General features: G+C 43.7%; 1 protein-coding gene, 1 non-coding gene and 1 pseudogene across 4 annotated transcripts in view; 2 read left to right on the top strand and 1 right to left on the bottom strand.

The window, feature by feature from the left end:
- bmp5 (bone morphogenetic protein 5) overlaps nt 1-27,875 on the top strand; it is a 231,656-nt gene that overhangs the window by 74,086 nt on the left and 129,695 nt on the right. The window lies entirely within an intron of this gene.
- LOC144494598 (U6atac minor spliceosomal RNA) lies at nt 8,349-8,472 on the top strand. The gene has a single exon (XR_013498127.1). It is a non-coding gene; the product is annotated as a U6atac minor spliceosomal RNA (small nuclear RNA).
- LOC144494505 (U2 spliceosomal RNA) lies at nt 21,327-21,531 on the bottom strand (annotated as a pseudogene).

The following is a 27,875-nucleotide window of genomic DNA, read 5'->3' as shown; positions in this document are numbered from 1 at the left end:
TATGTTAGTTGATGTATTTTGCAGGTCAGGAAAGATCCACATTAGAGATGCTGGATGGAGGGACAGTACAGAATGCCATACAGGTTCACAGCCACAAGAGCAGCAATGTGTGTTCACAACACTGTCAATACAGGCTCAGACTATAGACTGACAATCTGAGTTCACGACAGTACAGTACATAGAGTCATAGAGGTTTACAGCATGGAAACAGGCCCTTCGGCCCAACTTGTCCATGCCACCCTTTTTTTTTTTAAACCCCTAAGTTAGTCCCAATTGCCCCCTCAAGTTTTGCTCCCTCTCTAGTCGGGCCATCCACATACTGAATGAGAAATTCCTCCTGAATACACTCAACAACTTTCTCTCCATCCAACCCTCTAATACTATGGCTGTCCCAGTCAATGTTGGGAAAGTTAAAATCCCCTACTATTACCACCAGTACAATACCAATTCCAAAGGGACTCACTGGTGTGTTGCCATTTAAGTTCCATTGAGGAGACCATTATCTTCATGGACGAATGCCACATGGCCCCGACCCCTCCAATCGTTGTTCAACACTGCCAGTAGCCTGCACATTTGCTGCTGACTCTCTTATCATTCTCTTTTTCATTGACGTCCACCTCAACAACACCCCTCCAGCAGCAGCAGCACCGCCCCGCCCCCCCCCCCCCCCAAACCCAGCTTCAACATCAGTTTTCAGCTGAACAAAGCTTGGAGAGGACAGTTATCTCTGAGGACTCGTGTCTCCTCGTTCAGGTTTTTGAGTTAGCCTGAGGCTGCTATATGCTCGCTTCCAGAGCTGGCTGGTGGCTGGCCAATTATTTGCCTCCCACTTTCTCAAACAATGTGTGCCCACCAGACCTATTCTAACTCCTTAGTGTGAAAGCTCTTAAAAAGTTGCATCATCACATCAATGGATCCCATCTACAGGTGGTGGCGCGGAGGAGGCGGTGACGTAGTGGTGTTGCCGCTGGACTAGTAATCCAGACACCCAGAGTAATGCTCTGGGGACCTGGGTTCGAATTCCACCATGGCAGATGGTGAAATTTAAATTCAATAAACATCTGGAATTAAAAGTTCTACTGGTGACCACAAAACCATTGTCGATTGTTGTAAAAATCCATTTGGTTCACTAATGTTCTTTAGGGGTGGAAATCTGCAATCCTTACCCGGGCTGACCTACATGTAACTCCATATCTGCAGCACCCTCAGGGATGGACCAGCCCGTGACACCCACACCCAATGAATGAATAAAAAAACTTCACACAGAGCAGTGGGACCTGTTTTCGATACATATGTCATAGAGTCATAGAGATTTACAGGCCCTTCGGCCCAACTTGTCCATGCCGCCCTTTTTTAAAAAACCCCTAAGCTAATCCCAATTGCCCGCATTTGGCCCATATCCCTCTATACCCATCGTACCCATGTAATTGTCTAAATGCTTTTTAAAGGACAAAATTGTACCCACCTCTAGACTACTACCTCTGGCAGCTTGTTCCAGACACTCACCTCCCTCTGTGTGAAAAAATTGCCCTTCTGGACATTTTTGTGTCTCTCCCCTCTCATCTTAAACCTATACCCTCTAGTTTTAGACTCCCCTACTTTTGGAAAAAGATATTGACTATCTAGCTGATCTGTGCCCCTCATTATTTTATAGACCTCTATAAGATCATCCCTCAGCCTCCTGCGCTCCAGAGAAAAAAGTCCCACTCTATCCAGCTTCTCCTTATAACTCAATCCCTCAAGTCCCGGTAGCATCCTAGTAAATCTTTTCTGCACTCTTTCTAGTTTAATAATATATTTTCTATAATAGGGTGACCAGAACTGTACACAGTATTCCAAGTGTGGCCTTACCAATGTCTTGTACAACTTCAACAAGACGTCCCAACTCCTATATTCAACATTCTGACCAATGAAACCAAGCATGCCGAATGCCTTCTTCAACACTCTGTCCACCTGTGACTCCACTCTCCAGGAGCTATGAACCTGTACCCCGAGATCTCTTTGTTCTGTAACTCTCCCCAATGCCTTACCACTAACTGAGTAAATCCTGCCCTGGTTCAATCTACCAAAATGCATCACCTCGCATTAGTCTAAATTAAACTCCATCTGCCATTCGTCAGCCCACTGGCCCAGTTAATCAAGATTCTGTTGCAATCCGAGATAACTTTCTTCACTATCCACTCTGCCACCAATCTTGGTGTCATCTGAAAACTTACTAACCATGCCTCCTATATTCTCATCCAAATCATTAATATAAATGACAAATAATGGTGGACCCAGCACCAATCCCCGAGGCACACCGTTGGTCACCCTCTGGCTCCTGTAAAGAAGCCAATTTTGTATCCATTTAGATACCTCACCCTGGATCCTGTGAGATTTAATCTTATGCAACAACCTACCATGTGGTACCTTGTCAAAGGCCTTGCTAAAGTCCATGTAGGCAACATCAACTGCACTGCCCTCATCTACCTTCTTGGTTACCCCTTCAAAAAACTCAATCAAATTTGTGAGACATGATTTTCCATTCACAAAGCCATGCTGACTGTCCCTAATCAGTCCTTGCGTCTATAAATGCCTGTAGATCCTGTCTCTCAAAAAACCTTCCAACAACTTACCCACCAGTGGCCTGTAGTTCCCAGGCTTTTCCCTGCAGCCCTTTTTAAACAAAGGCACAACACTCTCCAATCTTCAAGCACCTCACTCGTGACTATCGACGATTCAAATATCTCTGCTAGGGGACCCGCAATTTCCTCCCTAGTCTCCCACAATGTCCTGGGATACACTTCATCAGGTCCCGGGGATTTATCTACCTTGATGCGCTTTAAGACTTCCAGCATCTCTTTTCCTGTAATATCTACACTCTTCAAGACATCACTATTTATTTCCCCAAGTTCCCCAACATCCATGCTTTTCTCAACAGTAAATACTGATGAGAAATATTCATTTAGGATCTCGCCCATCTCTTGTGGATCTGTACATAGATGACCTTGTTGATTTTTAAGAGACCCTACTCTCTCCCTTGTTACTCTTTTGCTCTTTATGTATTTTTAGAAGTTCTTTGGATTCTCTTTTGCCTTATCTGCCAAAACCATCTCGTGCCCCATTTTGCCCTCCTGATTTCCCTCTTAACTCTACTCCTGCACTCCCTATACTCTTCAAGGGATTCACTTGATCCCAGCTGCCTATGCATGTCATATGCCTCCTTCTACTTCTTGAACAGGGCCTCAATATCCTGAGTCATCCAGGGTTCCCTACTTCTGCCAGCCTTGCCTTTCACTCTAAGAGGAATGTGTTTACCCTGAACCCTGGTTAACACACTTTTGAAAGCCTCCCACTTACCAGACACCCCTTTGCCTTCCCACAGACTCCCCCAATTAACTTTTGAAAGTTCCTGCCTGATACCATCAAAATTGGCCCCAATTTAGAATTTTGGGCCAGACCTATCATTCTCCATAGCTATCTTAAAACTAATAGAATTATGGTCACTGGTCCCAAAGTGATCCTTCACTAACACTTCTGTCACCTGCCCTTCCTTATTTCCCAAGAGGAGGTCAAGTTTTGCCCCCTCTCTAGTCAGGCCTTCCACATACTGAATGAGAAATTCCTCCTGAACACACTCAACAAATTTCTCTCCATCCAACCCTCTAATACTATGGTTGTCCCAGTCAATGTTGGGAAAGTTAAGATCCCCTACTATTACCACCCTATTTTTCTTGGAGCTATCTGTAATCTCCTTACATATTTGTTCCTCAATTTCCCGCTGACTATTTGGGGGCCTATAGTACAACCCTATCAAAGTGATATATGGACTAAAGCAGTGGTTCCCAAAGGGTGCGGCGCGCCACACTGGTGCGGCGAGAGAGGATGGCAAGTGTGGCGGGAAAATTTAAGGACAATCAAAGAAACATTTAAACATGGTTTAAACAAGCATCGTTTTATACTTTCTGGATGTCTCATGATCATATTATAAAGTAGTTGTTATCTATGTTATGAATCAAGCACTGCTCGGAGTTGGTTTTTTTGTTTTTGAATGTATTTCTTATCAATAAATAATTCGGTGTGGTGCGAGCAAATTTTTATTCCGAAAGTGTGGCCCAGTGAAAAAGGTTTGGGAACCACTGGACTTAAGTATCTGGGGAATACAGGGCTGCAATATAAGTGGTCATATTGTTGTTTGGCATGTTCAGAATTTACAATAGTTCAGGGGTTCAGTTGATCACTTACCCTGAAGTAAAGCAACTGTCACCTCCCCGGCTCCCTCCTTGTCTCACTTCCAGAAGTAGCTCTGGAACCGTTCCATCCAGTGTTTCACATATACCAGTTGGTTCTGATATACAGAATGCAACATAATAAATTTCATGTGAGTTAATAAATTATAGGTAGTAACCAAACATCTTTAAATGCTTCCATCTGCTTACCTCTCGGTGAACTACAAAGCTATTATTTTCCAGCCTCTGGCACTCCTAACACAGTTCAATCATCCCTGGTGCATCAGAAGAGGATTGCTGCTGTGGCCGGGCTGCGACCTGTGAAGTGTTCATGGCCGATGACTTTTCCGTATTGGAGCTTGGGACCCCACCCAAAAACTTGCATTAATATAATGAAACTTCCCGAGGCATTTCACAGAGGCAATACAAAGAATGTCACTGATTTTCCCAAAATTTGTCAGAGCGTCAGGCTCTGACTGAAAACTAGCATCTTTCTCTCCAGAAACATAGCCAAGAGACTGGAGAAACTGGGTTTGTTCCCTTGATGTGGAGATGCCGGCGTTGGACTGGGGTGAACACAGTAAGAAGTCTCACAACACCGGGTTAAAGTCCAACGGGTTTATTTGGTGGCAAATACCATAAGCTTTCGGAGCGCTGCTCCTTCGTCAGATGGAGTGGAAATGTGCTCCCAAACAGTTCACAGACACAGAAATCAAGTTACAGAATACTAATTAGAATGCGAATCCCTACAACCAGCCAGGTCTTAAAGGTACAGACAATGTGGATGGAGGGAGCATCTAACACAGGTCAAAGAGATGTGTATTGTCTCCAGACAGAACAGCTAGTGAGATTCTGCAAGTCCAGGGGGCAAGCTGTGGGGGTTACTGATAATGTGACATAAACCCGACATCCCAGTTTAGGCCGTCCTCATGTGTGCGGAACTTGGCTATCAGTTTCTGCTCAGCGACTCTGCGCTGTTGTGTGTCATGAAGGCCGCCTTGGAGAACTCGGGTAAGCGTTCTCCAAGGCGGCCTTCACGACACATGACAGCGCAGAGTCGCTGAGCAGAAACTGATAGCCAAATTCCGCACACATGAGGACGGCCTAAACCGGGATGTTGGATTTCTGTGTCTGTGCACTGTTTGAGAGCACATTTCCACTCCATCTGACGAAGGAGCAGCGCTACGAAAGCTTATGGTATTTGCTACCAAATAAACCTGTTGGACTTTAACCTGGTGTTGTGAGACTTCTTACTTTGTTCCCTTGGAGCAGGAAAGGTTAAGAGAACATTCATAGAGGTGTTAAAGGGTTTGGTAGAACAAATAAGGATCAAAATCTGTAGCAGAAAAGTATTTTTAGAGTAAACAGGGTTAAGATAATTGACAGAAAAACAAGAGGTGACATGAGGTAAAGGAAATGGTGTCAAAGGCATAGCCTCAAAAGATGGTGGTATAATTTGAAAATAACTTTCAAATGGATTTGACGACATATCTGTAAAGAAATAAAAAATATTGGACAGTAGGGAACGATCACAGGAGTGGGACTGATTGAATAACACTTCCAAAAATCCAGCAAAGGCATATTGGGAATTCACTTGACGAGGTAGTTAGGGCATGAATGGAGTGAGATTGCTAAATTAGTTAGGATTTGATTGGTGGAAAGTGTTTCCTTGATAAGGCAGAGAGTGAGATTTATAAGGCATTCTCCACACCCACCCTGTCCAGCCCATTAGTAACTTTAAAGACCATTATTCGATCATTTGTAAGTCTTTTATTTTCTGAAGACAAAAGCACCAACTTGTTTAATCTTTATTGACGGCTGCTTTCTCTTGGAGTCAGTGTCATTCTTGCAAACATTTTTTGCACTTCCTCCTTTGCTTCTATGTTATTTTCAATAGTTTAGAGTCCATAACTGCACACACAATGCTAAATGCAACCCGATCATCCTTTACAAGTTTAACATCATTGCTTTGGAATTCTATATCGTTAGAAATAAATCTGTGTTTCATTCGTTTTTTAAATTACTTTGTTGATCTGTGATGCTGATTTTATTGATTTTTGTTTTCTGGTATCCCGAAATCCCGATATTGCTAAATCCCTGTAGTGATTGTGGTGATTGTCCCTTTAAGGGCAGCACAGCAGAAGCAGGTCATTTGGTTTGAGGGACCCACTGGGGCTGAGAGTGGGTAATCATCCCAAGAGTTGGAGTTGTCTCTTAGGCAGAAGATGGTCTGAAGACATGGAGGGATTACGACAGGCTTCCTTGTTAATAAATATCGTTTGTGTTCCTGACGAAGTCTGTAGCATGGATCATTACAATCCCTTTGCTCTTCTATCTCTTTTTTGTTAATTCTAAGCTATTGTTAAGGGTTGTTTTCTTGGCCCAAAGTGCGTAAAAGTCCACACTTACCTATGTAAAAATTACATTTGTTATGTAACTACCAATCGACACGTTCTCTAATGTCTTTTTGTATAATTGTTGTATAATATTTTTTATATTCATAGAAACCCTACAGTACAGAAAGAGGCCATTCGGCCCATCGAGTCTGCACTGACCACAATCCCACCCAGGCCCTACCCCCATATCCCTGCATATTTACTCACTAATCCCTCTAACCTACGTATCTCAGGACACTAAGGGCAATTTTTAGCATGGCCAATCAACCTAACCATCTTTGGACTGTGGGAGGAAACCGGAGCACCCGGAGGAAACCCACGCAGACACGAGGAGAATGTGCAAACTCCGCACAGTGACCCAAGCCGGGAATCGAACCCAGGTCCCTGGAGCTGTGAAGCAGCAGTGCTAACCACTGTGCTACCGTGCCGCCTTGTTCTTCCTCCGTGTTTGCTACATGCCTTAGTGTGGTATTATCTGCAAAGTTTGTTATTGAGTTACTTGTCCTTCAGTCCAAATCATTAATGTAAATGATAAAGGACACTGGTTCCAGCACTGATTCTGGTGAAAAACTGGTTTCTAGATTTCTCCAGTCAGAATAACTACCCTTCAGCCTGAATTTCCTGCTTTTTATTTTTAGGTAATTTACTTTCCATTCATTGAATTTTCTTCTAACTCCATATGCTCTAACCTTTGTCACGAACCTTCCCTGTGGTTCCTTATGAAAGGCCTTTTGGAATTTCAAGTATATGAGACTTATTGCCTTGTCTGCTCCTTCTGTTACCACTTCACATTTATCCATCAGGCTAGTGCAGCATGACTTTGCTTTTTAGAATGCATGCAATTTTAAAAATGTCTATTTTCTGTCTCTCGATGCTCTTCTACCACTAATTTCAATATAGAATCCGGTATTTTTGCTGAAGAGCAATAACTGATCAGATTGAATTTGCCCTGCTTTTTTTGGACAGGGCATCTTTGTTGGGTAGATACCAATGTTGTTTATAGCTGTACTGGAACAGCTTGCTGATTGGCACATTAGTTCTGGAGCATAAGTCTGCACTATTACATCTGGGATGTTGTTAGGGCCCACATCATTGGTATATCCAGTACATTCAGCTATTTCTTGATATATGTAGAGTAAATAGAATTTGTTGAAGACTGGTGTTTGTGATAGTGGGGACCTCGGGAGGAGGCTGAGATGGATCATCCACTTGGCACTTCTGCCTAAAAATAATTACAAATGTTTCAGCCTTGTCTTTCATACTCCTATGCTGAGCTCCACCATCATTGAGGATGGTGATATTCATGAAATCTCTCCTCCTCCCATTAATAAATGCAATGAGGATTATTGGCTCTGTCAACTTTTCTGGCAGTGAGTTCCAAATTCCCACCAGTCTCTCAGTAAAAAGAAAAATTCTCCTTAGTCCCCTTTAATCCATTGATCAGTTCCTTTGAATCTGTATCATCCATACACATTCCCCTGCTGAGTTACGTATTTACCTCTGTGCTAAGCGAAACAGGTCCATCTAGCCATTCTATATAGGCCTTAATTAAATATCTCAGTCTCTTCTTATCTAAAGATGTCAATCCCACTCTATCTGATCTTTCCTCAGAGCTAAAATACTTGATTTCTGGCAACATCAAGACCCAAGAACAAAGAAAAGTACAGCACAGGAGCAGGCCCTTTGGCTCTCCAAGCCTGCGCCAATCATGATGTCTGCCTAAACTAAAAATGAATGCACTTATGTGTTGTATGAAAGGAGAGAAGGTTAGCACTCCCCTTGATAAGGATGGAAGGGGCCCTAGTGGCCTTACAACACACAAATGGTTAAGGCATTGCCATCTACTTAGTGGCATCTAACCATGTTTTGGGTATAGATAGAGTGAATGCAAGCAGGCTTTTTCCGCTGAGGCTAGGGGAGAAAAAAACCAGAGGGCATGGGTTAAGGGTGAAAGGAGAAAAGTTTAAAGGGAATATTAGGGGGGGGCTTCTTCACGCAGAGAGTGGTGGGAGTGTGGAATGAGCTGCCGGATAAAGTGGTAAATGCGCTGCCGGATAAAGTGGTAACTTTTAACATTTAAGAAAAACTTGGACGGGTTCATGGATGAGAGGGGTGTGGAGGGATATGGTCCAAGTGCAGGTCAGTGGGACTAGGCATAAAATGGTTTGGCACAGACAAGAAGGGCCAAAAGGCCCGTTTCTGAGCTGTAATTTTCTATGGTTCTATGGTTTTATGGAGTTTGTTTCCTTCCATTCCCATCCCATTTATGTATTCGTCTAGTTGCCCCTTAAATGCCACTATCGTACCTGCTCCCATCACCTCCCCAGGTAGCGTGAACCACCCTCAGTGTAAAAAAAACTTGCCTTGCACATCTCCTCTCAACTTTTCCCCATGCATCTTAAACCTATGTCCCGTAGTACTTGGCTTTTTTACCCTAGGAAAGAGCATCTGACTATCCACTCTGTCCATGCCTCTCATAATCTTGTAGACCTCTATCAGGTCACCCCTTGATCTCCGTCGTTCCAGTGAGAACAAACCAAGTTTATCCAACCTCTCCTCATACCTAATAGCCTCCAGACCAAGCAACATCCTGGTAAACCTCTTCTGTACCCTCTCCAAAGCATCCACATACTTATGGTAGTGTCGCGACCAAAATTGTACACAATATTCTAAATGAGGCCGAACTAAAGTTCTGTGCAGCTGCAGCGTGACCCACCAATTTTTATACTCAATGCCCCGACCGACCGCATGCCGTATGCTTTCTTGACTGCCTCATCCACCTGCATTGCCACTTTCAGTGATTGGTGGACATGTCCGCCCAGTTCTCTCTGTCTGTCAATACTCCTAACGGTTCTACCATTTACTCGATAATTCCTACATGCCTTGGACCTTCCAAAATACATTATCTCACACTTGTCCGGGTTAAACTCCATTTGCCATTTCTTCACTCAAGTCTCCAACTGCTCTATATCTTGCTGTATCCTCTGATAATCCTCTTGGATCTTCTTGGTTGGTAAGCTGATGGAGAAGATCCTGAGGGACAAGATTTATGAGCATTTAGAGAGGTTCAGTATGCTCAAGAATACTCAGCATGGCTCTGTCAAAGGCAGATCGTGCCTTACGAGCCTGGTGGAGTTCTTCGAAAATGTGACTAAACACATTGACGAAGGGAAAGCGGTAGATGTGGTTTATATGGATTTTAGCAAGGCGTTCAATAAGGTCCCCCATGCAAGGCTTCTGGAAAAAGTGAGAGGACATGGGATCCAAGGGGCTGCTGCCCTGTAGATCCAGAACTGGCTTGCCCAAAGGATATGCATATCGACACAGACATCATTCACCCCTTGCCCAAAGGAGGCAGAGAGTGTGTATAGATGGGTCTTTTTCTAAATGGAGGTCGGTCACCAGTGGTGTGCCCCAGGGATCTGTTCTGGGACCCTTGCTGTTTGTCATTTTCATAAATGACGTGGATGAGGAAGTGGAGGGATGGGTTGGTAAGTTTGCCGACAACACGAAGGTTGGTGGGGTTGTGGATAGTCTGGAGGGATGTCAGAAGTTACAGAGGGACATAGATAGGATGCAAGACTGGGTGGAGAAGTGGCAGATGGACTTCAACCCAGATAAATGCGTAGTGGTCCATTTTGGCAGGTCAAATGGGATGAAGGAGTACAATATAAAGGGAAAGACTCTTAGTACTGCAGAGGATCAGAAGGACCTTGGGGTCCAGGCCCATAGGATTCTAAAATTGGCCCCGCAGGTGGAGGAGGTGGTTAAGAAGGTGTATGGTGTGCTGGCCTTTATCAATTGAGGGATTGAGTTTAGGAGTCTGGGGATAATGATGCAGCTATATAAGACCCTCGTCAGACCCCACTTGGAGTACTGTGCTCAGTTCTGGTCATTTCATTACAGGAAGGATGTGGAAAAGATTGAAAGGGTGCAGAGGAGATTTACAAGGATGTTGCCTGGATTGAGTGGCATGCCTTATGAGGATAGGCTGAGGGAGCTCGGTCTTTTCTCCTTGAAGAGACGTAGGATGAGAGGAGACCTAATAGAGGTATATAAGATGTTGAGAGACATAGATCGGGTGGACTCTCTGAGGCTTTTTCCCAGGGTGGAAATGGCTGCTACGAGAGGACACAGGTTTAAGGTGCTGGGGGGTAGGTACAGGGGAAATGTTCGGGGGAAGTTTTTCACACAGAGGGTGGTGGGCGAGTGGAATCGGCTGCCGTCAGTGGTGGTGGAGACAAACTCAATAGGGTCTTTTAAGAGACTCCTGGATGAGTACATGGGACTTAATAGGATGGAGAGTTATAGGTAGGCCTAAAAGGTAGGGATATGTTCGGCACAACTTGTGGGGCCGAAGGGCCTGTTTTGTGCTGTAGTTTTTCTGTTTCTACTTTTCTCTGTTTCACTATCCGCAACTCCACTATTTTTTGTGTCGTCTGCGAACTTGCTAATCAGACCAGCTACATTTTCCTCCAAATCATTTATGTATATTACGAACAACAAAGGTCCCAGAACTGATTCCTGTGGAACACTGCTAGTCACAGCCTTCCATTCAGAAAAGCACCCCTCTCCTGCTACCCTCTGTCTTCTTTGGCCAAGATGTGGAGATACCGGCGTTGGACTGGGATGAACACAGTGAGAGTTTTAACAACACCAGGTTAAAGTCCAACAGATTTATTTGGTAGCAAATACCATTAGCTTGCGGAGCACTGCTTCTTCGTCAGATGGAGTGGAAATGTGCTCTCAAACAGGGCACAGAGACACAAAATCAAGTTACAGAATACTGATTAGAATGCGAATCCCTAAAGCCAACCAGATCTTAAAGATACAGACAATGTGGGTGGAGGGAGCATTAAGCACAGGTTAAAGAGATGTGTATTGTCTCCAGACAGAACAGCCTGCAAGTCCAGGAAGCAAGCTGTGGGGGTTACTGATAATGTGACATAAATCCAACATCCCGGTTTAGGCCATCCTCGTGTGCGGAACTTGGCTTTCAGTTCCTGCTCAGCGACTCTGTGCTGTCGTGTGTCGTGAAGGCCGCCTTGGAGAACGCTTACCTGAAGATCCAAGGCTGAATGCCCGTGACTGCTGAAGTGCTCCCCCACAGGAAGAGAACAGTCTTGCCTGGTGATTGTCGAGCGGTGTTCATTCATCCATTGTCGTAGCGTCTGCATGGTTTCCCCAATGCACCATGCCTCGGGACATCCTTTCCTGCAGCGTATGGCCGAGTTGCAAGAGTAGGTACCGTGTACCTGGTAGATGGTACCTGGTAAAGGTACAGACAACCTGTAAAGACCCGCATTCCAACCATTATTTTGTAAATTGAGTTTGTGTCTTTATATGCCCTGTTTGTGAACAGAACTCCCGCTTACCTGACGAAGGAGCAGCGCTCCGAAAGCTAGTGGCTTTTGCTACCAGATAAACCTGTTGGACTTTAACCTGGTGTTGTGAGACTTCTTAGAGTGTCAGCTGCGCAGATAGTTTAATAAGGAAGGTGAAAATTTGAGTGAGCGAGCTTGATAAAGTTGTAGGTAATGGGAGACAGTGAGATTGATATGTTAGTTTGTGCATGTACAATGCAAGTAGTGAGAGAGAGTGAGTGTGACAAGGCATTGGTGCATAGACAGAGTAAGATTGATATGGTAGTTGCTGCATAGATTGATAAGGTGGTCATTCCATTATCTGTGGGTTGATTAAGCATGATCAAGCAGTCAGTGTTTGATCTGTGGTAGGAGTAAACTTTATGTATGGAGGGAGTGAGATCATAGAATAATAGAATGAAACAGCATAACAGGACAGCACAAATAATAGAATGAAACAGCCATTCAGCCCTTCGTTTCTGTGGTGATTCTTTGAAATAGTTTTCAATTACCTCACTCCCCTCATAAAATTCAGTTTGACTTAATAGAGACATCCTGCCTGTTACAGATCTGTGCTGGCTCTCTGTAATCAGCTGAAATTTCTCAGTGTTCAAGGACTCGTCCTTAATTATAGCTTACAATAAGTTCCCCACAACAGACGGTAGACTAACAGGTCTATAATGAGGGTTTCTCTCTCTCACCTTACTTAAATAACAGTTAAATTCACGATTTTCCAAGCTGAAAGGACAATTCCTGAATTGAGAAAGCTTTGGAAGATTATGGCTAAAATATCTGCAATTTCATCACCTACTCTCAGGTGGAAACAGTCAGGTCCTGGAAATTGTCATTCTTTAGTGCCATGTTTTTCTTGTATTGTTTTCATGCTTGCATTAACTTTACTGAGTTCAAGTCCTTGATCCATGACTAATTTCCTGGGAATGTCAGAAATGTTATCCACTTCCTGCACTGACGCAAAGTAACCATTCAACAAACCAAAGGAAATCTGAAATAAGAACGGACTGGAGATACCATGCTCTTTCCAATCTATGTGGGAATATATGGAGGAGGCAAAAGTCTCTCCACCGGCAGCATGATCGAGGGACAATGCGAGCTTCATCTGGACGTTGGTGAATGGAGAGGGTCAGATTGAGATGGCAACTGTTATATAGATTACAAAGGGAGTGAGTTTGATATGATACATGACATGATACATTGGTGGCACAGTGGTTAGCACTGCTGCCTCACAGCGCCAGGGATCCGGGTTCAATTCTGGCCTCGGGTCACTGTCTATGTGAAGTTTGCACGTTCCCCCACTGTGTGAGTTTTCTCCCATACTCCAAAGATGTGTGAGTTTGGTTGATTGGCCATGCTAAATTGCCCCTTTGTGTCAGGGGGACGAGCAGAGTAAATGCGTGGGGTTACGGAGATAGGGCCTGGGGGGATTGTTGTTGGTGGAGGCTTGATGGGTCGAATGGCTTCCTTCAGAACTGTAGGGATTTTATGATTCTATCTGAAGAAGGAATGAGCTTAATGCCAACGGCAAATTTGTAGGCTACTATTGAACCTATATCTTGCACCTTATCAGGCAGTACATTCCAAATCATAACTAACCACTTATTAACATTTTTTTTAAAGATCCTTCAGGTCAACTCTATGATTGTAAACCCCACAATCAAATCTTCTCTGCTATAATGAGAACAACCTCAGCTTCTCCAGTCGATCTACATCGACCATTCTGGTAAACTTCTTACACCCCCTTACAAAATCCTTCATATACTATTCTGCCCAGAATTGAACACCATACTGTGGTGACAAAAATGCTGTTTTATATGACTCGAGCATAACTTGCTGTCTTTTGAACTTTACTGGGGTTACTTTGACAAAAGGGTCAAAAACAGGCACTAAATGCACATTGAGCTAATGTAATCTTGTTTGAATATCTGTATTTAGCAAAGGGCTTTGGGTTTAATTACTGATTATCATTATTTAAACATGTTTGGAGATACTGAGCAGAAACCTGCAGGTCCAGCATTCAAATGTTGATTACACCCAATTTTTGGAAATGGGGATATGTGAGCTCTTCACATCCACTTTCAGTGAGTGCTCTGGCTGTTACAGGATAGGTCTCAAGAGGGTTCAGGCACTGAGTGAATTGAACAAAGGTTTTTAAATGTGATGATGGAGGTTCTGGTGGAGGAGGTCCAGGGAGGATGAGGAGGGATGCGCTGCACATGCAGTGGGAAAGGGGGCACCTCTCTTGCTTCTCCCACATCAGCTGGTGCTACTGTGCTTGACCTCTTGTCCTCCTCCACTTGCTCATCCACACCCCTATGGAAACCCTCACAGAATGCCAATGACCAAGAATTCCTGTTTTCCTGGTGTGGCCTATAAGTGCAACCTTTAAGTAGCACTTAACAGTAACATCAACTTCTTATTGTCGCATATAAGATCCTGAGGGGATTTGATAGGATTGATACCTGGAGGATGTTTCCACTTCCGGGGGGAGACTCGATCTCGGGGACCCAGTTTAAGAAGGATCCAGAATAAGCAGTCTCCCTTTTGAAATGGAGATCAGGAGGGGAAATGTTTTCTCTCAGAACGTTGTTAGCCCGTGAAATTCTCTTACCTAGAAAGCAGTGGAGACTGGATATTGAATTTATTCAAGGCTGAGTTAGACACATTTTTGATTGACAAGAGAGTCAAGGGTTATGGGTAACAGACAAGAAAGTGGAGTTGAGACCACAACTCGATCAGCCATGATCTAATTGAATGGTGGAGCAGGCTGTAAGGGCTGGATGGCCTACACCTGTTCCTAATTTGTATGTTCCTTTGTTTCCAGGGGTATCAGGCGTTTAGGAAGAATAGACAGGAAGGAAAAGGTGGTGGGGTCGCGCTATTAATAAGAGATAATATCAGGGTAGTACTGAGGGATGACATAGGCTCTGAGGAACAAAACGTGGAATCGTTATGGGTAGAGATGAGGAATAGTAGAGGGAGAAAGACACTAGTAGGTGTGGTATATAGGCCCCCAAATAATAATGTTGAGGTGGGGAGGGCTATAAACAAGCAGATAAGGGATGCGTGTAAAAACGGAACGGCAATAATCATGGGGGACTTCAACATGCACATTGACTGGCAGACTCAAGTCGGTAAGGGTGGAATGGAGGAAGAGTTCTTAGAATGCTGTCGGGATAGTTTCCTTGAACAGCATGTTACGGAACCGACGAGGGAACGAGCTATTTTGGATCTGGTATTGTGTAACGAGGTAGGTAGAATTAAGGATCTTATTGTGAAGGACCCTCTTGGGTCTAGTGACCACAATATGGTCGAATTTCTGATTCAGATGGAAGAGGAGAAAGTTTGGTCCCAAACCAGTGTCCTCTGTTTGAACAGAGGGAAATATGATAGGATGAGGGATGAATTGGCTAAGGTAGACTGGGAGAGCAGGCTGGCAGGTAGGATAGCTGAGGAACAGTGGAGGATTTTTAAGGAGATCCTTTTCAGTTCTCAGCAAAAATATATTCCAGCAAAAAACAAGGATTGTAAGAAAAGGGAGAACCAGCCGTGGATAACGAAGGAAATAAAGGAGAGTATTAAAATAAAAACAGCTGCGTACAGAGTGGCCAAAAATAGTGGAGAAACAAGTGATTGGGAAAAATTTAAGAAACAACAAAGAGAGACTAAGAAAGCGATAAAGAAAGGAAGGATAGACTATGAAGCTAGGCTAGCAATTAATATAAAAAATGATAGTAAAAGTTTTTATAAATATATAAAAAGGAATAGAGTGGCTAGAGTGAATGTTGGACCCTTGGAGGACGAGAGGGGGGAGTTAATAGTGGGAAATGAGGATATGGCTGAGTCTTTAAATAAGTTTTTTTGTGTCGGTCTTCACGGTGGAGGACACAAATAGTTTGCCAAATATTAACGATAGAGGGTTGGCAGCAGGAGAAATACTTAATACAATTAATGTAACCAGAGAGGCAGTGCTGGGTAGACTAATGGGACTGAAGGTGGACAAGTCCCCGGGTCCGGATGGAATGCATCCCAGGGTATTGAAAGAAATGTCAGAGGTAATAGTGGATGCGTTAGTGATTATTTATCAAAACTCGTTGCATTCTGGGGTAGTGCCGGTTGATTGGAAAACGGCTAATGTTACGCCGCTGTTTAAAAAAAGAAGGAGACAAAAGGCGGGTAACTATAGGCCGGTCAGCTTAACGTCTGTAGTAGGGAAAATGCTGGAATCCATTATTAAAGAGGAGATAGCAGGGCATCTGGATAGAGATGGTTCGATCAATCAGACGCAGCATGGATTCATGAGGGGAAAGTCGTGCTTGACGAACATGTTGGATTTTTATGAAGATGTGACTAGGGCGGTTGATGGAGGAGAACCGGTGGATGCGGTGTTTTTGGATTTCCAAAAGGCGTTTGATAAGGTGCCCCATAAAAGGCTACTGAAGAAGATTAGGGCACACGGAGTTGGGGGTAGTGTGTTAAAGTGGATTGGGGACTGGCTATCCGACAGGAAGCAAAGAGTCGGAATAAATGGGTGTTTTTCCGGTTGGAGGAAGGTAACTAGTGGCGTGCCGCAGGGATCGGTACTCGGGCCGCAACTATTTACCATTTATATAGATGATCTGGAGGAGGGGACGGAGTGTAGGGTAACGAAGTTTGCAGACGACACAAAGATAAGTGGAAAAGTGAATCGTGTGGAGGACGGAGAAGATCTGCAGAGAGATTTGGACAGGCTGAGTGAGTGGGCGAGGATATGGCAAATGGAGTATAACGTTGATAAATGCGAGGTTATACACTTTGGAGGAAATAATAACAAATGGGATTACTATCTCAATGGAAACAAATTAAAACATGCTACCGTGCAAAGGGACCTGGGGTTCCTTGTGCATGAGACGCAAAAGCCCAGTCTGCAGGTACAACAGGTGATCAAGAAGGCAAATGGGATGTTGGCCTATATTGCGAAGGGGATAGAATATAAAAGCAGGGATGTCTTGATGCACCTGTACAGGGCATTGGTGAGGCCGCAGCTGGAATACTGTGTGCAGTATTGGTCCCCTTATATGAGGAAGGATATATTGGCATTGGAGGGAGTGCAGAGAAGGTTCACCAGGTTGATACCGGAGATGAGGGGTTTGGATTATGAGGAGAGGCTGAGGAGATTGGGTTTGTACTTGTTGGAGTTTAGAAGGATGAGGGGGGATCTTATGGAGACTTATAAGATAATGCGGGGGCTGGATAGGGTGGAGGCGGAGAGATTCTTTCCACTTAGTAAGGAAGTTAAAACTAGAGGACACAGCCTCAAAATAAAGGGGGGTCGGTTTAAGACAGAGTTGAGGAGGAACTTCTTCTCCCAGAGGGTGGTGAATCTCTGGAATTCTCTGCCCACTGAGGTGGTGGAGGCTACCTCGCTGAATATGTTTAAAGCGCGGATGGATGGATTCCTGATCGGTAAGGGAATTAAGGGTTATGGGGATCAGGCGAGTAAGTGGTACTGATCCACGTCAGATCAGCCATGATCTTATTGAATGGCGGGGCAGGCTCGAGGGGCTAGATGGCCTACTCCTGCTCCTATTTCTTATGTTCTTACTCCGAAATATTTGGTCACTGTCAGGAGATGACGTTAATTGACGTGCTAGCCACAAAAGTGTGTGCGGAACTTGGCTATCAGTCTCTGTTTGAGGTTGTGCGGTTGTTTGAAGGCAAAAAGTGGGGTTGTGGCTTTGGCGAGATGTTCGTCTTCATCAATGACATGTTGAAGGCTCCGGAGAAGATGTCGTAGCTTCTCCGCTCCGGGGAAGTACTGGATGACAAAGGGTACTCTGTCCGCCGTGTCCCGTGTTTGTCTTCTGAGGAGGTCAGTGCTTCTTGCCGCTTCTTGCCACTTCTTGCCTTCAAACAACCGCACAACTTCAAACCGACCATTGTCTGCAGCAAACTACCCAGCCTTCAGGAGAACAGTGACCACGACACCACACAACCATGCCACAGCAACCTCTGCAAGACGTGCTGGATCATCGACACGGATGCCATCATCTCACGTGAGAACACCATCCACCAGGTACACGGTACATACTCTTGCAACTTGGCCAACGTTGTCTACCTGATACGCTGCAGGAAAGGATGTCCCGAGGCATGGTACATTGGGGAGACCATGCAGACGCTACGACAACGGATGAATGAACACTGCTCGACAATCACCAGGCAAGAGTGTTCTCCTCCTGCTGGGGAACACTTCAGCGGTCACGGGCATTCGGCCTCTGATCTTTGGGTAAGCGTTCTCCAAGGTGGCCTTCACGACACACGACAATGCAGAGTCGCTGAGCAGAGACTGATAGCCAAGTTCCGCACACATGAGGACGGCCTCAGCCGGGATCTTGGGTTCATGTCACACTATCTGTAACTCCCACGACTTGCCTGGGCTTGCAAAATCTCACTAACTGTCCTGTCTGGAGACAATACACATCTCTTTAACCTGTGCCTAACGCTCTCTCCACTCACATTATCTGTACCTTTAAGATTTGATTACCTGTAAAGACTCGCATTCCAACCATTATTTTGTAAATTGAGTTTGTGTCTTTATATGCCCTGTTTGTGAACAGAACTCCCACTTGCCTGATGAAGAAGCAGTGCTACGAAAGCTAGTGGTTTTTGCTACCAAATAAACCTGTTGGACTTTAACCTGGTGTTGTGAGACTTCTTACTGTCCTTGACACAGGCTCAGAGTTCATGAGCTGGAGCCACGCTTCGGATACTGTGATGCATCAGTGAGGTGGAAAGTTACTGAGATACTTTGCTCCAGAAAACAGTCTCACACCTGGTGTAGGTCAGGGTCTTCTGATTTGATCTGTGATCAGGGACAGGAGGATATGACTGTGTGCAAGGCAACTATGGGAATTGAGAAAGTAAAGGTCGAAAAGCCTCAGCCTTACAATTATCTCATAGGTTTGAGCTTCTTGCAGCTTTCATGGCTGAGACAGGGGCGATCGAAGGTGGATGAACAAACTGACAATGGCACTGGTGCAGGGAGCCATTCAAGTGGGGGCAGTAAATAGGAATATAGTGGTAGTAAATGATAGTATAATCATGGGGGGGTCGTGGGGGAGAGAGACAGTTCTTTGCAGTTGAGAGCATATGTTGCCTGCCAGTGCATGGGTTCAGGATATCTTTTGTGGGCTGGAGAGGAACTTGCAGTGGGAGGGGGAGGATCCAGCTGTTGTGATCTGTGTAGATACTAATGACATAGCCAGGACTAGGAAAGAAATTCTGCTTAGAAAGTATGAGCAAAGAACAAAGAACAATACAGCACAGGAACAGGCCCTTCGGCCCTCCAAGCCCACGCTGCTCCCTGGTCCAAACTAGACCATTCTTTTGTATCCCTCCATTCCCACTCCGTTCATGTGGCTATCTAGATAAGTCTTAAACGTTCCCAGTGTGTCCGCCTCCACCACCTTGCTGGGCAGCACATTCCAGGCCCCCACCACCCTCTGTGTAAAATACGTCCTTCTGATATCTGTTTAAACCTCCCCCACCTCACCTTGAACCTACGACCCCTCGTGAACGTCACCACCAACCTGGGAAAAAGCTTCCCACCGTTCACCCTATCTGTGCCTTTCATAATTTTATACACCTCTATTAGGTCACCCCCCATCCTCCGTCTTTCCAGTGAGAACAACCCTATAGTTTACCCAATCTCTCCTCATAACTAAGCCCTTCCATACCAGGCAACATCCAGCAGCCAGGGGTAACTTAAAACACAGAACTTCAAAGGTGATATTCTCTGTATTACTACCTTAACCAAGAGCGAATTGGCATAGGGAAAACAGATGAGAGAGTTGAATATGTGGCTCAAAGATTGATGTAGGAATAATGAATTTTGACTCATGGGGCACTGGCACTGTACTTGGGAAAGTGGAGCTGGACCATTGAGACGGTCTTCATCTGAATCATGCTGGGTCAAAGGCTGTAGAGAGGGCTTTAAACGAAATAGTGGCAGCAAGGGATCATGTTACGGGAGATCTGGTAAAACTGCTCTTCCTCCTGTTTATCACCGGGGGGTTTTTCCGCTACCAACCGTTCAGTCGTGGTGACTTCTCCCTGAACTTCTGGTAGCAAACAAAATAACCAGAAGACCAAGTAGAGTGAAAACGCATTTCTTAAAACTATTAACAAGATGGATGCTCTTCTGCAGTCTTCAGCACATAACTTTGACTATAATAATATTGGAATGTGCTGCATGATGATTGGATGAATTTCAGTGGCTTTCCAACTCCATAAGGAAGTGAAATGAAATTGCAATATGGAAAGCAGGTGGATTTTCTATCACAATTTTGGGTTTGAATATTTTGTTGCGGAACATGTGTGGTTTATTGGTGCTGTTTTCACTTCAGAAATGCAAGCTGTCAAGCCTGGTTTAGAATGGTTTAAAGGTGATAAGCAAGGTAGCATACGCCATAAAAGAAGTAAGAGTGACATTTATGAAAGGGTGAATTCATTCCTATCCACTAGACTGAGACAGCATATCCACATGTTGTTGTACATTAGCACCAACCCATCTCCTGATCTCCCTGTCCTTCAGGCCAAGATATACCAAAACATTTGAATTTTCTCTGTCAGGGAAAAACCTGTGGCCAAATTCTGGAAGTGTAACTCATCTGCCAAGAAATGCAATGCTTGGATTGTACTGTCCTAAGCTGCAGATAACAATGGCCAGTTTGAAAATCTTTATATCATAGCCCATTTAATCGTTCAGTCAACAACTTGGGGTAACACAGTCGCACAGTGGTTAGTACTGCTGCTTCACAGCTCCAGGGACCTGGGTTCGATTCCCGGCTTGGGTCACTGTCTGTGTGGAGTTTGCACATTCTCCTCGTGTCTGCGTGGGTTTCCTCCGGGTGTTCCGGTTTCCTCCCACAGTCCAAAGGTGTGCGGGTTAGGATGATTGGCCATGCTAAAATTACCCTTTGTGTCCTGAGATGTGTAGTTTAGAGGGATTAGTGGGTAAATATGTAGGGATTTGGGGGTAGGGCCTGGGTGGGATTGTGGTCTGTGCAGACTCGATGGGCCGAATGGCCTCTTTCTGTGCTATAGGGTTTCTATGATTCTTAATGAAAATAAACTCACTGGAAAACATTTCACAAAAACACATCTTGTACAAAAGTGATCAGATTGACAAAAATATGCTGTTGATGAAAGGCTAGCAGTGAATTTGCTTTATTTAATGTACTTATTAAAAAATACTTTTCCAATTCAATCAAATCAAATCCAATTCAGAGTCTCAACAAGTTGAGACATTTCAGATCCAGGCTGACAAGACAGGGCGGGCGACTAAACCACCCTGTCCTGGGCCCGATCTACATGAGCCAAGCTGATTGGAGAAGGGGGAGGTTCCTCCTCCAAGACTTGGGCTCATTTGCATCTTAGCCAAAAGGCCGAGATGCCGCTTTTAAAAATTGCTTCATATGAAACATATGAAGCCTCAGTGTAACCTCATGACCTCAACCAAGTGCAGATCCGATACTACACTTGGTCTTAGCCAAAAGGCCGAGAAGCTGTACTGACCATTGTAAACCAATTAATTGAGGAACTTTTTCTCTTGGATCAAGATGTTATTTTTAAATATTATGCTTGGATCAGACCACCCTTACAATGCGGCTGAATGGGAAGTGTTTTGTGCATTGAAATTCCAAGCTTGGATCTGGTATGCATTTTTTTGTGGTTGACTATAATGGGTGCAGGATCAGTCCTAAGAGACCGTGAAAAATGAGTGGGCTGCGTCAGGGACACATAATTAGTAAGCATGTTGGCAGAGTGGAAGTACATATATGGAACAATTCCAACTAAGCATGAGATGGTCCCTTTCCCACTCTGGACAGGAAGCGAACAGTTATCACAGGAAAATAATCAGAGATAACACAGCAATATTGAAATAAATTGTTGGAGGTGACATCCCTGCTGCCAATGGATTTAAAAGAAAAGATGGCATGAGTGAGAAACAGGAAATTGACAAATGGAATTTTATCTTCTAAGGAGCAGATTACGGTTTAAGAGAAGCAAGGAAATAGTTTTCAGCAATATTGTATTTAGTAATCTACACTTAGGCCTAACACTCCCACAAAGAGCTCCATTTATGAAAATTGGGATCAGTTTGATACTCAAATGAGATTCAAAGAATTTGATCGAAGTTAATGCAAATCGATCTTTGAATTTTTACATTATATTTTTCTGCGTTCAAATATAGAATTTGTAAAAGCATTGGGCTTATTTTTTGCATGCAGAACAAGTTGGTACAAACACCAATGTATTGAAATGGAAGTGTAATGACATATGACATATACCTTACATATGATTGACATGAAATGGAAACGTTGCAGGGGAGGGATCAGACTGAGACAGGAAAGAGGGGGAAAAATGAAAATAAAACTACCTTCAACAATAAATTACATAATTTTCCATGAGACAAGTCAAGAAAGGTACTGCATTGATCCATTTCTGACTTGTGTAGCAGAAGAACCAGAATTCCATCAGCAGCAATTGTTGGCTAATAATTCTATCACTGTCAAAGTCCTATTCTTTTTTTTGGATTGTACAAAGGAATGTTTAAAATAAAAACTGTATAATTGCAGCCTGCGAGCATACTAAGGTGTATTACAGGAAAGGACTGCTTATTTTTTCGATAAAGAATAATTTGATTAAAATTGGGAGGCATGGTTAGTAAGTTTGCAGATGACACCAAGATTGGTGACATAGTGGACAGTGAAGAAGGTTATCTTGGATTGCAACGGGATCTTGATCAATTGGGCCAGTGGGCTGACGAATGGCAGATGGAGTTTAATTTAGATAAATGCGAAGTGATGCATTTTGGTAGATCGAACCAGGGCAGGACTTAACTCAGTTAATGGTCGGGTGTTGGGGAGAATTAAAGAGCAAAGAGATCTAGGGGTACATGTTCATAGTTCATTGAAAGTGGAGTTACAGGTGGACAGAGTGTTGAAGAAGGCATTCGGCATGCTTGGTTTTATTGGTCAGAACACTGAATGCAGGAGTTGGAACGTCTTGTTGAAGTTGTACAAGACATTGGTAAGGCCACACTTGGAATACTGTGTATAATTCTGGTCACTATTATAGAAAGGATTGTATTAAACTAGAAAGAGTGTAGAAAAGATTTACTAGGATGCTACCAGGACTTGATGGTTTGAGTTATAAGCAGAGGCTGGATAGGCTGAGGGGTGATCGTACAGAGGTCTATAAAATAATGAAGGCACAGATCAGCTAGATAGTCAATATCTTTTCCCAAAGGTAGGGGAGTCTAAAACTAGAGGGCATAGGTTTAAGGTGAGCGGGGAGAGTTACAAAACGGTACAGAGGTACAATTTTTTCACACAAAGGGTGGTGAGTGTCTGGAACAAGCTGCCAGAGGTAGTAGTAGAGGCGGGTACAATTTTGTCTTTTAAAAAGCATTTAGATAGTTACATGAGTAAAATGGGTATAGAGGGATATGGGCCAAACTCGAGCAATTGAGACTAGCTTAATAGTTTTTTTTTTAAAAAGGGTGGCATGGACAAGTTGGGCCAATGGGCCCGTTTCCATGCTGTAAACCTCTATGACTCTCACAAGATTGCCCATCACCAATTCTTCTATATTTTCTGATGGCAACATATTCAAACTCTGCAATGTATCCAACTTCCCACCATTTCACAGTGGTTGTGTTTGATGGCCTGAATAACACCAGCCCACATGTGGACAAATTAAAATAAGTACAGTCACTTCTCATTATTAGTGTTTATAGCATCTATAATTTATTCTGAGATGTAGACCCTTTAAGTATCAACAGTTAAGAGTTTAACAACCCCTCTGTGCAATTCCAACAACTTTCAAAATATGTTTGATCAACCATCCCATCTTATATGCTTGTTAACAGAATAGAAGCTCTTGGAATAAAAGGAGAAGGAGCAGCTTGAATACAAAATTGATTAGGGGATAGAATTGAGAGTTATGGCTGTTTTTTTGGACTGGAGAGAGGTATACAGTAAAGTTTCTCTCGGTTCAGTACCAGCACCACTGCTGTTTTTGATAGATGTTAGTGATTTGGAATTGTGGGTACAGGGCACAATTTTGAAATTTGCAGATGACACGAAACTTGGAAATGTAGTAAACAGTGAGGAAGGAAGTAATAGACTTGAAGACAGGTTGGTGGAATGGCAAGCATGTAGATAAAATTCAATTCCGAAAAGTGAGGTGATATAATTTGGTAGGAAGAATCAGAAGTGACAATGATGATACAATTTTAAAGGAAGTACAATAAGAGAAGGATCTGGGTGTATTTGCGCACAAATCTATATAGGCGGCAGGAGAGATTAATAAAGCATGTGATATTCTCAGCTTTGCAAAAGAGCCATTAAGTATAAAAGCCAGAAAGTTATACTAAACCTATGTCAAACATTATTGTGGCTCCAGCAAGAATATTGTGTCCAAATCTGAAAACCACATTTTAGGAAGGCTATGGAGAGAGTACAGATTTACTAGAATGGTTCCAAGAATGAAGTATTACAATTATGTGGGTAGACTGAAGGAGCTGTGGATATTTTCCTTCCAGCTGAGTGGCACAGTTCAAGAATGTGGGACATGTTGTGAATTAGTCCGCCAAATCATTTCTCATCGTCACAAAGGCCATGGGCGGATTTGCGACAGTTAGTCCAGTTTGGAAGCAGTTGAGCAGCTCTACAATGTGGCCAGCTGAATTTTGGTTGACAACCCAGGAGTTGGAGATGATATGGTGATCTTTAGGGGTATCTTCACCACAGTGAGTTGGAAAGAAAGATTCAAAAAAGTCAGGGAAGATTGACCATATTGGGCATCTCAAAGAAAACTATGCTCTTCCATGGGAACCTGACAGACCGTTTAACTCCTCAGGCCTACTCTGCCATTCAATGCGATCATGACCATTCTGCAGCCTAACTCCATAAATCGCCTTTGACAATATACACTAATGTCTTTGATTAAAATCTGCTGATCTCCAATTTAAAGTATATGATTGATCTGCTATCAACTGCTGTTTTTCAAAGAGAGTTGCAAACTGCTGTCACTCTTTGGGTGTAGAAGTGTTTCCTAACTTTGGTTTCTAAACGCCTTGCCTGTTGGTGGATCTCACAAAATTAGAGAAAATTAATAATTGTCTTCTCCATATGTTGTTGATGTGATCTTGAGGGAAACTTGAAGACTCTTACCCCAACTCCCCCTCCCCCAATTTTAATAACTTATACATTTCCCTGTGAATTGGAATAATCGAAGCAGCATGTCACTATATCTCAATGAGATGTATAAAATTCTGACACGGCTGGACAGACTGGATGCAGAGATGATGTTTCCTCTGGGCAGTCTAGAACAAGGGGTCACTATTTCAGCACTTGGGGTGGGCCATTTAGGACTAAGAGGCAAAATGTCTTCACTCAGAGAATTCCACAGGTTCACTACCCTCAGGCTGCAGGAGCCAAGCCAGTGAATGTATTTTAAAAGGTAATAAATAGATTTTTAGACATGAAAGGCATCAAGGGGTCTGGGGAGAGCATGATGCTGAGATAGAGGATCAGCTATGTTCATATTTAATGGCAGAGCAGAGTACTTGATTGAAAAGATGACAAAGATAATTGATGAGGGAACAGCTGTGGATGTAGTTCATATGGATTTTAGTAACGTGTTTGACAAGGTCCCACATGGCAGACTAATACAAAAACTAAAATTACATGGGATTCGGGGTGGGCTGGCTCGATGGATACAGAGAGTGAAAGGGTGTTTTTCAGAATAGCGATCTATAGCTAGTGGTGTTCTGCAGGGACACTGTGTTTGTATTATATATAAGTGATCTGGAGGAAAATGTGGGTGGTCTGATTAGTAAGTTTGTGAGGATTGTCTGAGGATACAACAGAATATAGATAGATTGGAAACTTGGGCACAGAAATGGCAGACGGAGTTTAACCCAGACAAATGTGAGGTGATGCATTTTGGAGGATCAAACTTGGGTGTGAATTATACTGTAAATGTCAGAACCCTAGGAACATTAAAATCAGAGGGACCTGAACATGCAGGTCCATAGTTCCCTAAAAGTGGTAATAAAAGTGGCCAAGGTGATTAAGAAGGCATATGGCCTGCTTGCCTTCATTGGCCAGGGCATTGAGTGCAAGAGTTGGCAAATCGTGTTGCAGCTATATAAAGCCTTGGTTAGGCCGCATTTGGAAATTTGTGTGCAGTTCTGGTCGCTGCATTACCAGAAGGACATGGAAGCTTTGGAGAGAGTGCAAAGAAGGTTCACCTGGATGTTACCTGGTCTTGAGGGCGTTGGCTATGAGGAGAGGTCGAATAAACTAGGATTGTTTTCACTGGAAAGACAGAGGCTGAGGAGAGGTGTGATAGAGGTCTACAAAATTATGAGAAGCATAGACAGGCTGGATAGTCAGAGGCATTTTCCTAGAGTGGAAGTGTCAATTAAAAGAGAGCACAGGTTCATGGTGAGAGTGAGAAAGTTTAAGGGAGGTGTGTCGGGGAAGCTTTTGACACAGAGTGGTGGGTGCCTGGAACGTGTTGCCAGAGGAATTGATGGAAGCAGGCACATTAGCAACACTTGAGAGGCATCTGGATGGGTACATGAACAGGGAGGGAATAAAGGGATATGGCCCGAGTAAGGCAGTTTTTTAAAAATTTAGTTAGGGCACCTTGATTGGCATGGACTTATAGGGCTGAAGGGATTGTTCCAGTGCTCTACTTTTCTTTGTTCTTTAAGGGGCAAAATGGCCTACTCTTGCTCCCATCTTCTGTTTCTATTCCTGTTTTGAAATCATAACTCAGTTCTCTGGGATTTCACACCAGTTGTTTTGCTAAATTTTAGGCCGTCAAGCCCTCATCCCTCGCACCCCATCACCTTCCTCCCATATCATAGAAATCATAGAAACTCTACAGAGCAGAAGGAGGCCATTCAGCCCATCGAGTCTGCACTGACAACAATCCCACCCCAGGCCCTATCCGCACAACCCCACATTTATCCTGCTAATCTCTCTAACCTACACATCCTCGGACACTGGGCAATTTAGCGTGGCCAATCAACCTAACCCGCACATCTTTGGACTGTGGGAGGAAACTGGCGCACCTGAAGGAAACCCGCACAGACACGGGGAGAATGTGCAAACTCCACACAGACAGTGTCCCAAATCAGGAATCAAACTCGGGTCCCTGGAGCTGTGAGGCAGCAGTGCTAACCACTGTGCCACCATGCCGCCTCATATTCCTTGTCATCTCCATGTTACCATGTCAACTTAATACCAACTCATGCCTCCAGCCTCCTAATGGCCCTTTATAGCTCCCATAACAACTTGATCCCCACTTAGCACAGTGCATGCCGTCCACTCACCACCTTTTGTCCTTACAGCCTCCAAGCCAACTCATCCAGTATCCATCAGGGACAGACCCCAGGAGCCATGTTAAAATGAAATAAAATAAAAGTTTAAAAATCTATTACAGCCTTTACTATAGTAAACAAAAATAAATAGTAAACTTCATAAAAGTACATTCAAAACAATTAAATCCTTTTGTGGACTTAATACCTGATTAGAAAAAAACAGATTTCTATTCACAACCCTATTATTATGGGTGGACAGGAATGTACTGATGGGACCACCATCAGATCATCTATGATCCTATCAAATAGCAGAGCAGGCTCATGAGATGAAGAGGTACTCCTGTTCCTAATTCATATGTCTGTATGATCATATGTATGTAAGCCCGGATCAAAGACAGATAGCCACTGAGCTGTCAATCAAACTGTGAACTCAGCATCCCTGCTGAGATGGCTGTGATTTTACTGGGCGGGGCGAGCTGGTAAAATCAGGATCGTGATCGATTTCTTGGCT

The sequence above is a fragment of the Mustelus asterias genome, chromosome 5 (assembly GCF_964213995.1).
Source record: "Mustelus asterias chromosome 5, sMusAst1.hap1.1, whole genome shotgun sequence".
NCBI classification, from domain to species: Eukaryota; Metazoa; Chordata; class Chondrichthyes; order Carcharhiniformes; family Triakidae; genus Mustelus; species Mustelus asterias.
Note: the sequence above shows the minus strand (reverse complement) of the source record. Positions and strands in the feature narration are given on the sequence as shown.